Source organism: Dunckerocampus dactyliophorus, chromosome 12, assembly GCF_027744805.1.
Source record: "Dunckerocampus dactyliophorus isolate RoL2022-P2 chromosome 12, RoL_Ddac_1.1, whole genome shotgun sequence".
NCBI classification, from domain to species: domain Eukaryota; kingdom Metazoa; phylum Chordata; class Actinopteri; order Syngnathiformes; family Syngnathidae; genus Dunckerocampus; species Dunckerocampus dactyliophorus.
The window spans coordinates 19,393,232-19,406,388 of NC_072830.1; the positions used below are offsets into that span (position 1 = coordinate 19,393,232).

General features: G+C 48.6%; 17 non-coding genes across 17 annotated transcripts; 5 read left to right on the forward strand and 12 right to left on the reverse strand.

The window, feature by feature from the left end:
* Positions 1-975: 975 nt before the first annotated feature.
* trnam-cau (transfer RNA methionine (anticodon CAU)) lies at positions 976-1,047 on the reverse strand. Its single transcript has one exon. It is a non-coding gene; the product is annotated as a tRNA-Met (tRNA).
* A 384-nt stretch (positions 1,048-1,431) lies between these two features.
* On the reverse strand, positions 1,432-1,503 carry trnad-guc (transfer RNA aspartic acid (anticodon GUC)). Its single transcript has one exon. It is a non-coding gene; the product is annotated as a tRNA-Asp (tRNA).
* Positions 1,504-2,508: 1,005 nt separating this feature from the next.
* Positions 2,509-2,581, forward strand: trnav-aac (transfer RNA valine (anticodon AAC)). The gene has a single exon. It is a non-coding gene; the product is annotated as a tRNA-Val (tRNA).
* A 357-nt stretch (positions 2,582-2,938) lies between these two features.
* trnam-cau (transfer RNA methionine (anticodon CAU)) lies at positions 2,939-3,010 on the reverse strand. The gene has a single exon. It is a non-coding gene; the product is annotated as a tRNA-Met (tRNA).
* Positions 3,011-3,394: 384 nt separating this feature from the next.
* On the reverse strand, positions 3,395-3,466 carry trnad-guc (transfer RNA aspartic acid (anticodon GUC)). Its single transcript has one exon. It is a non-coding gene; the product is annotated as a tRNA-Asp (tRNA).
* Positions 3,467-4,471: 1,005 nt separating this feature from the next.
* trnav-aac (transfer RNA valine (anticodon AAC)) lies at positions 4,472-4,544 on the forward strand. The gene has a single exon. It is a non-coding gene; the product is annotated as a tRNA-Val (tRNA).
* A 357-nt stretch (positions 4,545-4,901) lies between these two features.
* Positions 4,902-4,973, reverse strand: trnam-cau (transfer RNA methionine (anticodon CAU)). The gene has a single exon. It is a non-coding gene; the product is annotated as a tRNA-Met (tRNA).
* Positions 4,974-5,357: 384 nt separating this feature from the next.
* Positions 5,358-5,429, reverse strand: trnad-guc (transfer RNA aspartic acid (anticodon GUC)). The gene has a single exon. It is a non-coding gene; the product is annotated as a tRNA-Asp (tRNA).
* Positions 5,430-6,434: 1,005 nt separating this feature from the next.
* trnav-aac (transfer RNA valine (anticodon AAC)) lies at positions 6,435-6,507 on the forward strand. Its single transcript has one exon. It is a non-coding gene; the product is annotated as a tRNA-Val (tRNA).
* A 357-nt stretch (positions 6,508-6,864) lies between these two features.
* Positions 6,865-6,936, reverse strand: trnam-cau (transfer RNA methionine (anticodon CAU)). The gene has a single exon. It is a non-coding gene; the product is annotated as a tRNA-Met (tRNA).
* Positions 6,937-7,320: 384 nt separating this feature from the next.
* Positions 7,321-7,392, reverse strand: trnad-guc (transfer RNA aspartic acid (anticodon GUC)). Its single transcript has one exon. It is a non-coding gene; the product is annotated as a tRNA-Asp (tRNA).
* A 1,853-nt stretch (positions 7,393-9,245) lies between these two features.
* On the forward strand, positions 9,246-9,318 carry trnav-aac (transfer RNA valine (anticodon AAC)). The gene has a single exon. It is a non-coding gene; the product is annotated as a tRNA-Val (tRNA).
* Positions 9,319-9,675: 357 nt separating this feature from the next.
* On the reverse strand, positions 9,676-9,747 carry trnam-cau (transfer RNA methionine (anticodon CAU)). Its single transcript has one exon. It is a non-coding gene; the product is annotated as a tRNA-Met (tRNA).
* A 384-nt stretch (positions 9,748-10,131) lies between these two features.
* trnad-guc (transfer RNA aspartic acid (anticodon GUC)) lies at positions 10,132-10,203 on the reverse strand. The gene has a single exon. It is a non-coding gene; the product is annotated as a tRNA-Asp (tRNA).
* Positions 10,204-11,208: 1,005 nt separating this feature from the next.
* On the forward strand, positions 11,209-11,281 carry trnav-aac (transfer RNA valine (anticodon AAC)). The gene has a single exon. It is a non-coding gene; the product is annotated as a tRNA-Val (tRNA).
* Positions 11,282-11,638: 357 nt separating this feature from the next.
* Positions 11,639-11,710, reverse strand: trnam-cau (transfer RNA methionine (anticodon CAU)). The gene has a single exon. It is a non-coding gene; the product is annotated as a tRNA-Met (tRNA).
* Positions 11,711-12,094: 384 nt separating this feature from the next.
* Positions 12,095-12,166, reverse strand: trnad-guc (transfer RNA aspartic acid (anticodon GUC)). The gene has a single exon. It is a non-coding gene; the product is annotated as a tRNA-Asp (tRNA).
* Positions 12,167-13,157: the final 991 nt, after the last annotated feature.

A 13,157-nucleotide genomic window follows, 5' to 3' on the forward strand; every position in this document is an offset into this window, starting at 1 on the left:
AGGATCCAACAGCAGAAATGTGTGCCCACAGCTTATAAACAATCGCTCAAGTGGGAGATCTCTACACCCCTTAAGTACCTCCTTATCACCACCCTGAGATTGTGTGTATGTGTGTGTGTGATGTGTTGGCACCATGTGCGGTTACTATTCTGACTTGCGGCTGTATAAGCTTTAAATCTCTTAAAGAGCCCGATGAGACAAGTAGTAGGAAGTAATAGCTTAACCTGTTGTGCCTCCTGCAGCAACTGTCACACATCTGCTGCTAACGAGGAATAACATTACGTTTTACTACATTTATACAAATGCCTGCTTCTACAACACATCATAGTATTTGTACATAGGACAGCTCTAGTCTGAGGGGATGGTGCCAGGATCTAAAATATTATTACTAAATAATACTAAAGATGAGCGAGTACACCACTATCTGTATCTGTATCTTTTCACCCATCTAAATTATCTGTATCCATATCTGTACTCAAAATGGGCGGGGCCATTCGCCAAAGGAGAAGTGAATTCAGCACAAAGTGTTGCCCTTCTAAATACCTGCCATCTCATAATACAGTCAACTTTCTCCTCTTTAGGGAATCTTCCTAGGCAGAGGCAACTGGAATTTTTGCTCAACAAGAGTGGAATTATTCTTGTTTGGGTGTGCCTCTATTTTACAGGCTTAATATTTTAGATTATGGCTTGATGTCTGTAGGATTGTGCAACGTACTCGAGCGCCTCACGAACAGCCGAGTACACACGTCATAACATTCAGGGAGTCCTTCTGTGGGCAGATCTCAGAGTTGAACATCATGAGTGCTGGCTTCCGTGAAATGGTGAAGCACAGAAAAAAAATCTCCAAGTCAGCTAAACAAACATCGGTCTTCCGCGTGGTCGGCCTTACAACGTCTGTCATGAACGCAACATTAAAAGGTGGGCTTTAAACGTAGCACGACGAACCCGTCTGGAAAAATCTAAAACAAGGTAGAATAGCAGAGAATGGTTTCGATCCATCGACCTCTGGGTTATGGGCCCAGCACGCTTCCGCTGCGCCACTCTGCTGACAAACACCAGGCTATTGTCCGTTGTGCAGTTCCTCTTGACTTTCCAAAGGTGTCAGCAAAATGTAAAATGCCACCGTTTTTTCCTGACCAGCGCACCGTTTTAGGTAGTGTGGCTGAGCGGTCTGCAGCGCCAAATTTAGCTTTCTGCTTCTCAGGAGGCACAGGTTGAAAGCCCTGGTAAGCTCTGCTCGCTGCCAACGGAATGATGTGGTAGCAAGGCACTGTGCTTCATGGCTGTCACATCGTCCAACACTGCGGAGCACTTCGAAAGGAGAATTCAAAGCGTTCTTGTGAGACGGGTTCGCTCTACCCTACGGATGTGTTGTTTCAAGAGTAACCCTGCCCAAGGTTCAACATCAAACTGTAACACACATAACAATGTCTCCCCGTCGGGGAATCGAACCCCGGTCTTCCGCGTGACAGGCGGAGATACTGTCCACTATACTAACGAGGACTCTGGTGGCTTCCACTTGGTGTCCATTCGCCAAAGGAGAAGTGAATTCAGCACAAGGCGTTGCCCTTCCAAATACCTGCCATCTCATAATACAGTCAAATTTCTCCTCTGTAAGGAATCTTCCTACCTAGTATGGCCGTGTGGCCTAAAGCGCTGGATAAGGGCTGCAGTCTCTCGGGCGGTGTCGGTTCCATTCAGGAAATAAGACCAGAGTGCTGCGCTCTAATTTTTGCCAAGACCTGGCTCTCACACAAAACCTCGGAAAGCTACAGACTCACTATGTGCACTGCAACCTCCAACGGTGAAATCTACAGGTATTGCCCAAATATTACCAGCATGTAGACATTCCAACCTGTGATGAGAACACACTGTACCACGTTCACAGCAATATTCATGCCACAGACAGAGCTGCGCCCTGTCCCCATTTTGGACACATAGTCCATGTTTATTTCCCCGGAGTGATCGGGTTGCATCACTGGCCTGCACAAAGGGCCTTCTAGGGAGGAGGTGGCCGGTGTGGTGTCTATGTGTGAAAACAGCAACCTCATCCTCAACACAGACAAGACCAAGGAGAAGAAGAAGAAGCGCTGGTTCTGTCTGCTTAGACTGGCATTATTTGGAAAAAGGCAGGTCTGCAGTTTCCATAGTGCCGTGGTTATCACGTTCGCCTCACACGCGAAAAGTCCCCGGCTCGAAACCGGGTGGAAACAAGACCTTCCGTCATTCCTTTCTTACTTTTCCAAAGAAGCAAGGTAAGAGATGCTAACAAGACACTGTGCTTGATGTCTGTAAGATTGTGCAGCATACCCCAGACCCTCACAAAGAGGCGAGTACACATGGTGTACAGGTTCCCTGACACCGTTTTTTTTTGCCAGCTGGCGACTTCAACCAGTGAAATCTACAGACCCTATTGGCCAAATATGAACAACCTCATCCTCAACACAGACAAGACTGGTCAGACTGGAATTATTTTGCCAGTCCTGTTAAAAACATCAGGCCACCGTGGTTTCCATAGTGTAGTGGTGATCACGTTCGCTTAACACGCGAAAGGTCCCTGGTTCGAAACCAGGTGGAAACAAGTTCTTTTTGCTCTTCTGTCTTTCTTTTATAAATAAGCTCGGTAAGAAATGCTATCAAGATAGCACGCTTGATGTCTGTAGGACTGTGCAACGTACTCGAGCGCCTCACGAACAGCCGAGTACACACGTCATAACATTCAGGGAGTCCTTCTGTGGGCAGATCTCAGAGTTGAACATCATGAGTGCTGGCTTCCGTGAAATGGTGAAGCACAGAAAAAAAATCTCCAAGTCAGCTAAACAAACATCGGTCTTCCGCGTGGTCGGCCTTACAACGTCTGTCATGAACGCAACATTAAAAGGTGGGCTTTAAACGTAGCACGACGAACCCGTCTGGAAAAATCTAAAACAAGGCAGAATAGCAGAGAATGGTTTCGATCCATCGACCTCTGGGTTATGGGCCCAGCACGCTTCCGCTGCGCCACTCTGCTGACAAACGCCAGGCTATTGTCCGTTGTGCAGTTCCTCTTGACTTTCCAAAGGTGTCAGCAAAATGTAAAATGCCACCGTTTTTTCCTGACCAGCGCACCGTTTTAGGTAGTGTGGCTGAGCGGTCTGCAACGCCAAATTTAGCTTTCTGCTTCTCAGGAGGCACAGGTTGAAAGCCCTGGTAAGCTCTGCTCGCTGCCAACGGAATGATGTGGTAGCAAGGCACTGTGCTTCATGGCTGTCACATCGTCCAACACTGCGGAGCACTTCGAAAGGAGAATTCAAAGCGTTCTTGTGAGACGGGTTCGCTCTACCCTACGGATGTGTTGTTTCAAGAGTAACCCTGCCCAAGGTTCAACATCAAACTGTAACACACATAACAATGTCTCCCCGTCGGGGAATCGAACCCCGGTCTTCCGCGTGACAGGCGGAAATACTGTCCACTATACTAACGAGGACTCTGGTGGCTTCCACTTGGTGTCCATTCGCCAAAGGAGAAGTGAATTCAGCACAAGGCGTTGCCCTTCCAAATACCTGCCATCTCATAATACAGTCAAATTTCTCCTCTGTAAGGAATCTTCCTACCTAGTATGGCCGTGTGGCCTAAAGCGCTGGATAAGGGCTGCAGTCTCTCGGGCGGTGTCGGTTCCATTCAGGAAATAAGACCAGAGTGCTGCGCTCTAATTTTTGCCAAGACCTGGCTCTCACACAAAACCTCGGAAAGCTACAGACTCACTATGTGCACTGCAACCTCCAACGGTGAAATCTACAGGTATTGCCCAAATATTACCAGCATGTAGACATTCCAACCTGTGATGAGAACACACTGTACCACGTTCACAGCAATATTCATGCCACAGACAGAGCTGCGCCCTGTCCCCATTTTGGACACATAGTCCATGTTTATTTCCCCGGAGTGATCGGGTTGCATCACTGGCCTGCACAAAGGGCCTTCTAGGGAGGAGGTGGCCGGTGTGGTGTCTATGTGTGAAAACAGCAACCTCATCCTCAACACAGACAAGACCAAGGAGAAGAAGAAGAAGCGCTGGTTCTGTCTGCTTAGACTGGCATTATTTGGAAAAAGGCAGGTCTGCAGTTTCCATAGTGCCGTGGTTATCACGTTCGCCTCACACGCGAAAAGTCCCCGGCTCGAAACCGGGTGGAAACAAGACCTTCCGTCATTCCTTTCTTACTTTTCCAAAGAAGCAAGGTAAGAGATGCTAACAAGACACTGTGCTTGATGTCTGTAAGATTGTGCAGCATACCCCAGACCCTCACAAAGAGGCGAGTACACATGGTGTACAGGTTCCCTGACACCGTTTTTTTTTGCCAGCTGGCGACTTCAACCAGTGAAATCTACAGACCCTATTGGCCAAATATGAACAACCTCATCCTCAACACAGACAAGACTGGTCAGACTGGAATTATTTTGCCAGTCCTGTTAAAAACATCAGGCCACCGTGGTTTCCATAGTGTAGTGGTGATCACGTTCGCTTAACACGCGAAAGGTCCCTGGTTCGAAACCAGGTGGAAACAAGTTCTTTTTGCTCTTCTGTCTTTCTTTTATAAATAAGCTCGGTAAGAAATGCTATCAAGATAGCACGCTTGATGTCTGTAGGACTGTGCAACGTACTCGAGCGCCTCACGAACAGCCGAGTACACACGTCATAACATTCAGGGAGTCCTTCTGTGGGCAGATCTCAGAGTTGAACATCATGAGTGCTGGCTTCCGTGAAATGGTGAAGCACAGAAAAAAAATCTCCAAGTCAGCTAAACAAACATCGGTCTTCCGCGTGGTCGGCCTTACAACGTCTGTCATGAACGCAACATTAAAAGGTGGGCTTTAAACGTAGCACGACGAACCCGTCTGGAAAAATCTAAAACAAGGCAGAATAGCAGAGAATGGTTTCGATCCATCGACCTCTGGGTTATGGGCCCAGCACGCTTCCGCTGCGCCACTCTGCTGACAAACGCCAGGCTATTGTCCGTTGTGCAGTTCCTCTTGACTTTCCAAAGGTGTCAGCAAAATGTAAAATGCCACCGTTTTTTCCTGACCAGCGCACCGTTTTAGGTAGTGTGGCTGAGCGGTCTGCAACGCCAAATTTAGCTTTCTGCTTCTCAGGAGGCACAGGTTGAAAGCCCTGGTAAGCTCTGCTCGCTGCCAACGGAATGATGTGGTAGCAAGGCACTGTGCTTCATGGCTGTCACATCGTCCAACACTGCGGAGCACTTCGAAAGGAGAATTCAAAGCGTTCTTGTGAGACGGGTTCGCTCTACCCTACGGATGTGTTGTTTCAAGAGTAACCCTGCCCAAGGTTCAACATCAAACTGTAACACACATAACAATGTCTCCCCGTCGGGGAATCGAACCCCGGTCTTCCGCGTGACAGGCGGAGATACTGTCCACTATACTAACGAGGACTCTGGTGGCTTCCACTTGGTGTCCATTCGCCAAAGGAGAAGTGAATTCAGCACAAGGCGTTGCCCTTCCAAATACCTGCCATCTCATAATACAGTCAAATTTCTCCTCTGTAAGGAATCTTCCTACCTAGTATGGCCGTGTGGCCTAAAGCGCTGGATAAGGGCTGCAGTCTCTCGGGCGGTGTCGGTTCCATTCAGGAAATAAGACCAGAGTGCTGCGCTCTAATTTTTGCCAAGACCTGGCTCTCACACAAAACCTCGGAAAGCTACAGACTCACTATGTGCACTGCAACCTCCAACGGTGAAATCTACAGGTATTGCCCAAATATTACCAGCATGTAGAAATTCCAACCTGTGATGAGAACACACTGTACCACGTTCACAGCAATATTCATGCCACAGACAGAGCTGCGCCCTGTCCCCATTTTGGACACATAGTCCATGTTTATTTCCCCGGAGTGATCGGGTTGCATCACTGGCCTGCACAAAGGGCCTTCTAGGGAGGAGGTGGCCGGTGTGGTGTCTATGTGTGAAAACAGCAACCTCATCCTCAACACAGACAAGACCAAGGAGAAGAAGAAGAAGCGCTGGTTCTGTCTGCTTAGACTGGCATTATTTGGAAAAAGGCAGGTCTGCAGTTTCCATAGTGCCGTGGTTATCACGTTCGCCTCACACGCGAAAAGTCCCCGGCTCGAAACCGGGTGGAAACAAGACCTTCCGTCATTCCTTTCTTACTTTTCCAAAGAAGCAAGGTAAGAGATGCTAACAAGACACTGTGCTTGATGTCTGTAAGATTGTGCAGCATACCCCAGACCCTCACAAAGAGGCGAGTACACATGGTGTACAGGTTCCCTGACACCGTTTTTTTTTGCCAGCTGGCGACTTCAACCAGTGAAATCTACAGACCCTATTGGCCAAATATGAACAACCTCATCCTCAACACAGACAAGACTGGTCAGACTGGAATTATTTTGCCAGTCCTGTTAAAAACATCAGGCCACCGTGGTTTCCATAGTGTAGTGGTGATCACGTTCGCTTAACACGCGAAAGGTCCCTGGTTCGAAACCAGGTGGAAACAAGTTCTTTTTGCTCTTCTGTCTTTCTTTTATAAATAAGCTCGGTAAGAAATGCTATCAAGATAGCACGCTTGATGTCTGTAGGACTGTGCAACGTACTCGAGCGCCTCACGAACAGCCGAGTACACACGTCATAACATTCAGGGAGTCCTTCTGTGGGCAGATCTCAGAGTTGAACATCATGAGTGCTGGCTTCCGTGAAATGGTGAAGCACAGAAAAAAAATCTCCAAGTCAGCTAAACAAACATCGGTCTTCCGCGTGGTCGGCCTTACAACGTCTGTCATGAACGCAACATTAAAAGGTGGGCTTTAAACGTAGCACGACGAACCCGTGTGGAAAAATCTAAAACAAGGCAGAATAGCAGAGAATGGTTTCGATCCATCGACCTCTGGGTTATGGGCCCAGCACGCTTCCGCTGCGCCACTCTGCTGACAAACACCAGGCTATTGTCCGTTGTGCAGTTCCTCTTGACTTTCCAAAGGTGTCAGCAAAATGTAAAATGCCACCGTTTTTTCCTGACCAGCGCACCGTTTTAGGTAGTGTGGCTGAGCGGTCTGCAACGCCAAATTTAGCTTTCTGCTTCTCAGGAGGCACAGGTTGAAAGCCCTGGTAAGCTCTGCTCGCTGCCAACGGAATGATGTGGTAGCAAGGCACTGTGCTTCATGGCTGTCACATCGTCCAACACTGCGGAGCACTTCGAAAGGAGAATTCAAAGCGTTCTTGTGAGACGGGTTCGCTCTACCCTACGGATGTGTTGTTTCAAGAGTAACCCTGCCCAAGGTTCAACATCAAACTGTAACACACATAACAATGTCTCCCCGTCGGGGAATCGAACCCCGGTCTTCCGCGTGACAGGCGGAGATACTGTCCACTATACTAACGAGGACTCTGGTGGCTTCCACTTGGTGTCCATTCGCCAAAGGAGAAGTGAATTCAGCACAAGGCGTTGCCCTTCCAAATACCTGCCATCTCATAATACAGTCAAATTTCTCCTCTGTAAGGAATCTTCCTACCTAGTATGGCCGTGTGGCCTAAAGCGCTGGATAAGGGCTGCAGTCTCTCGGGCGGTGTCGGTTCCATTCAGGAAATAAGACCAGAGTGCTGCGCTCTAATTTTTGCCAAGACCTGGCTCTCACACAAAACCTCGGAAAGCTACAGACTCACTATGTGCACTGCAACCTCCAACGGTGAAATCTACAGGTATTGCCCAAATATTACCAGCATGTAGACATTCCAACCTGTGATGAGAACACACTGTACCACGTTCACAGCAATATTCATGCCACAGACAGAGCTGCGCCCTGTCCCCATTTTGGACACATAGTCCATGTTTATTTCCCCGGAGTGATCGGGTTGCATCACTGGCCTGCACAAAGGGCCTTCTAGGGAGGAGGTGGCCGGTGTGGTGTCTATGTGTGAAAACAGCAACCTCATCCTCAACACAGACAAGACCAAGGAGAAGAAGAAGAAGCGCTGGTTCTGTCTGCTTAGACTGGCATTATTTGGAAAAAGGCAGGTCTGCAGTTTCCATAGTGCCGTGGTTATCACGTTCGCCTCACACGCGAAAAGTCCCCGGCTCGAAACCGGGTGGAAACAAGACCTTCCGTCATTCCTTTCTTACTTTTCCAAAGAAGCAAGGTAAGAGATGCTAACAAGACACTGTGCTTGATGTCTGTAAGATTGTGCAGTCTTCCGCGTGACAGGCGGAGATACTGTCCACTATACTAACGAGGACTCTGGTGGCTTCCACTTGGTGTCCATTCGCCAAAGGAGAAGTGAATTCAGCACAAGGCGTTGCCCTTCCAAATACCTGCCATCTCATAATACAGTCAAATTTCTCCTCTGTAAGGAATCTTCCTACCTAGTATGGCCGTGTGGCCTAAAGCGCTGGATAAGGGCTGCAGTCTCTCGGGCGGTGTCGGTTCCATTCAGGAAATAAGACCAGAGTGCTGCGCTCTAATTTTTGCCAAGACCTGGCTCTCACACAAAACCTCGGAAAGCTACAGACTCACTATGTGCACTGCAACCTCCAACGGTGAAATCTACAGGTATTGCCCAAATATTACCAGCATGTAGAAATTCCAACCTGTGATGAGAACACACTGTACCACGTTCACAGCAATATTCATGCCACAGACAGAGCTGCGCCCTGTCCCCATTTTGGACACATAGTCCATGTTTATTTCCCCGGAGTGATCGGGTTGCATCACTGGCCTGCACAAAGGGCCTTCTAGGGAGGAGGTGGCCGGTGTGGTGTCTATGTGTGAAAACAGCAACCTCATCCTCAACACAGACAAGACCAAGGAGAAGAAGAAGAAGCGCTGGTTCTGTCTGCTTAGACTGGCATTATTTGGAAAAAGGCAGGTCTGCAGTTTCCATAGTGCCGTGGTTATCACGTTCGCCTCACACGCGAAAAGTCCCCGGCTCGAAACCGGGTGGAAACAAGACCTTCCGTCATTCCTTTCTTACTTTTCCAAAGAAGCAAGGTAAGAGATGCTAACAAGACACTGTGCTTGATGTCTGTAAGATTGTGCAGCATACCCCAGACCCTCACAAAGAGGCGAGTACACATGGTGTACAGGTTCCCTGACACCGTTTTTTTTTGCCAGCTGGCGACTTCAACCAGTGAAATCTACAGACCCTATTGGCCAAATATGAACAACCTCATCCTCAACACAGACAAGACTGGTCAGACTGGAATTATTTTGCCAGTCCTGTTAAAAACATCAGGCCACCGTGGTTTCCATAGTGTAGTGGTGATCACGTTCGCTTAACACGCGAAAGGTCCCTGGTTCGAAACCAGGTGGAAACAAGTTCTTTTTGCTCTTCTGTCTTTCTTTTATAAATAAGCTCGGTAAGAAATGCTATCAAGATAGCACGCTTGATGTCTGTAGGACTGTGCAACGTACTCGAGCGCCTCACGAACAGCCGAGTACACACGTCATAACATTCAGGGAGTCCTTCTGTGGGCAGATCTCAGAGTTGAACATCATGAGTGCTGGCTTCCGTGAAATGGTGAAGCACAGAAAAAAAATCTCCAAGTCAGCTAAACAAACATCGGTCTTCCGCGTGGTCGGCCTTACAACGTCTGTCATGAACGCAACATTAAAAGGTGGGCTTTAAACGTAGCACGACGAACCCGTGTGGAAAAATCTAAAACAAGGCAGAATAGCAGAGAATGGTTTCGATCCATCGACCTCTGGGTTATGGGCCCAGCACGCTTCCGCTGCGCCACTCTGCTGACAAACACCAGGCTATTGTCCGTTGTGCAGTTCCTCTTGACTTTCCAAAGGTGTCAGCAAAATGTAAAATGCCACCGTTTTTTCCTGACCAGCGCACCGTTTTAGGTAGTGTGGCTGAGCGGTCTGCAACGCCAAATTTAGCTTTCTGCTTCTCAGGAGGCACAGGTTGAAAGCCCTGGTAAGCTCTGCTCGCTGCCAACGGAATGATGTGGTAGCAAGGCACTGTGCTTCATGGCTGTCACATCGTCCAACACTGCGGAGCACTTCGAAAGGAGAATTCAAAGCGTTCTTGTGAGACGGGTTCGCTCTACCCTACGGATGTGTTGTTTCAAGAGTAACCCTGCCCAAGGTTCAACATCAAACTGTAACACACATAACAATGTCTCCCCGTCGGGGAATCGAACCCCGGTCTTCCGCGTGACAGGCGGAGATACTGTCCACTATACTAACGAGGACTCTGGTGGCTTCCACTTGGTGTCCATTCGCCAAAGGAGAAGTGAATTCAGCACAAGGCGTTGCCCTTCCAAATACCTGCCATCTCATAATACAGTCAAATTTCTCCTCTGTAAGGAATCTTCCTACCTAGTATGGCCGTGTGGCCTAAAGCGCTGGATAAGGGCTGCAGTCTCTCGGGCGGTGTCGGTTCCATTCAGGAAATAAGACCAGAGTGCTGCGCTCTAATTTTTGCCAAGACCTGGCTCTCACACAAAACCTCGGAAAGCTACAGACTCACTATGTGCACTGCAACCTCCAACGGTGAAATCTACAGGTATTGCCCAAATATTACCAGCATGTAGACATTCCAACCTGTGATGAGAACACACTGTACCACGTTCACAGCAATATTCATGCCACAGACAGAGCTGCGCCCTGTCCCCATTTTGGACACATAGTCCATGTTTATTTCCCCGGAGTGATCGGGTTGCATCACTGGCCTGCACAAAGGGCCTTCTAGGGAGGAGGTGGCCGGTGTGGTGTCTATGTGTGAAAACAGCAACCTCATCCTCAACACAGACAAGACCAAGGAGAAGAAGAAGAAGCGCTGGTTCTGTCTGCTTAGACTGGCATTATTTGGAAAAAGGCAGGTCTGCAGTTTCCATAGTGCCGTGGTTATCACGTTCGCCTCACACGCGAAAAGTCCCCGGCTCGAAACCGGGTGGAAACAAGACCTTCCGTCATTCCTTTCTTACTTTTCCAAAGAAGCAAGGTAAGAGATGCTAACAAGACACTGTGCTTGATGTCTGTAAGATTGTGCAGCATACCCCAGACCCTCACAAAGAGGCGAGTACACATGGTGTACAGGTTCCCTGACACCGTTTTTTTTTGCCAGCTGGCGACTTCAACCAGTGAAATCTACAGACCCTATTGGCCAAATATGAACAACCTCATCCTCAACACAGACAAGACTGGTCAGACTGGAATTATTTTGCCAGTCCTGTTAAAAACATCAGGCCACCGTGGTTTCCATAGTGTAGTGGTGATCACGTTCGCTTAACACGCGAAAGGTCCCTGGTTCGAAACCAGGTGGAAACAAGTTCTTTTTGCTCTTCTGTCTTTCTTTTATAAATAAGCTCGGTAAGAAATGCTATCAAGATAGCACGCTTGATGTCTGTAGGACTGTGCAACGTACTCGAGCGCCTCACGAACAGCCGAGTACACACGTCATAACATTCAGGGAGTCCTTCTGTGGGCAGATCTCAGAGTTGAACATCATGAGTGCTGGCTTCCGTGAAATGGTGAAGCACAGAAAAAAAATCTCCAAGTCAGCTAAACAAACATCGGTCTTCCGCGTGGTCGGCCTTACAACGTCTGTCATGAACGCAACATTAAAAGGTGGGCTTTAAACGTAGCACGACGAACCCGTCTGGAAAAATCTAAAACAAGGCAGAATAGCAGAGAATGGTTTCGATCCATCGACCTCTGGGTTATGGGCCCAGCACGCTTCCGCTGCGCCACTCTGCTGACAAACGCCAGGCTATTGTCCGTTGTGCAGTTCCTCTTGACTTTCCAAAGGTGTCAGCAAAATGTAAAATGCCACCGTTTTTTCCTGACCAGCGCACCGTTTTAGGTAGTGTGGCTGAGCGGTCTGCAACGCCAAATTTAGCTTTCTGCTTCTCAGGAGGCACAGGTTGAAAGCCCTGGTAAGCTCTGCTCGCTGCCAACGGAATGATGTGGTAGCAAGGCACTGTGCTTCATGGCTGTCACATCGTCCAACACTGCGGAGCACTTCGAAAGGAGAATTCAAAGCGTTCTTGTGAGACGGGTTCGCTCTACCCTACGGATGTGTTGTTTCAAGAGTAACCCTGCCCAAGGTTCAACATCAAACTGTAACACACATAACAATGTCTCCCCGTCGGGGAATCGAACCCCGGTCTTCCGCGTGACAGGCGGAGATACTGTCCACTATACTAACGAGGACTCTGGTGGCTTCCACTTGGTGTCCATTCGCCAAAGGAGAAGTGAATTCAGCACAAGGCGTTGCCCTTCCAAATACCTGCCATCTCATAATACAGTCAAATTTCTCCTCTGTAAGGAATCTTCCTACCTAGTATGGCCGTGTGGCCTAAAGCGCTGGATAAGGGCTGCAGTCTCTCGGGCGGTGTCGGTTCCATTCAGGAAATAAGACCAGAGTGCTGCGCTCTAATTTTTGCCAAGACCTGGCTCTCACACAAAACCTCGGAAAGCTACAGACTCACTATGTGCACTGCAACCTCCAACGGTGAAATCTACAGGTATTGCCCAAATATTACCAGCATGTAGAAATTCCAACCTGTGATGAGAACACACTGTACCACGTTCACAGCAATATTCATGCCACAGACAGAGCTGCGCCCTGTCCCCATTTTGGACACATAGTCCATGTTTATTTCCCCGGAGTGATCGGGTTGCATCACTGGCCTGCACAAAGGGCCTTCTAGGGAGGAGGTGGCCGGTGTGGTGTCTATGTGTGAAAACAGCAACCTCATCCTCAACACAGACAAGACCAAGGAGAAGAAGAAGAAGCGCTGGTTCTGTCTGCTTAGACTGGCATTATTTGGAAAAAGGCAGGTCTGCAGTTTCCATAGTGCCGTGGTTATCACGTTCGCCTCACACGCGAAAAGTCCCCGGCTCGAAACCGGGTGGAAACAAGACCTTCCGTCATTCCTTTCTTACTTTTCCAAAGAAGCAAGGTAAGAGATGCTAACAAGACACTGTGCTTGATGTCTGTAAGATTGTGCAGCATACCCCAGACCCTCACAAAGAGGCGAGTACACATGGTGTACAGGTTCCCTGACACCGTTTTTTTTTGCCAGCTGGCGACTTCAACCAGTGAAATCTACAGACCCTATTGGCCAAATATGAACAACCTCATCCTCAACACAGACAAGACTGGTCAGACTGGAATTATTTTGCCAGTCCTGTTAAAAAC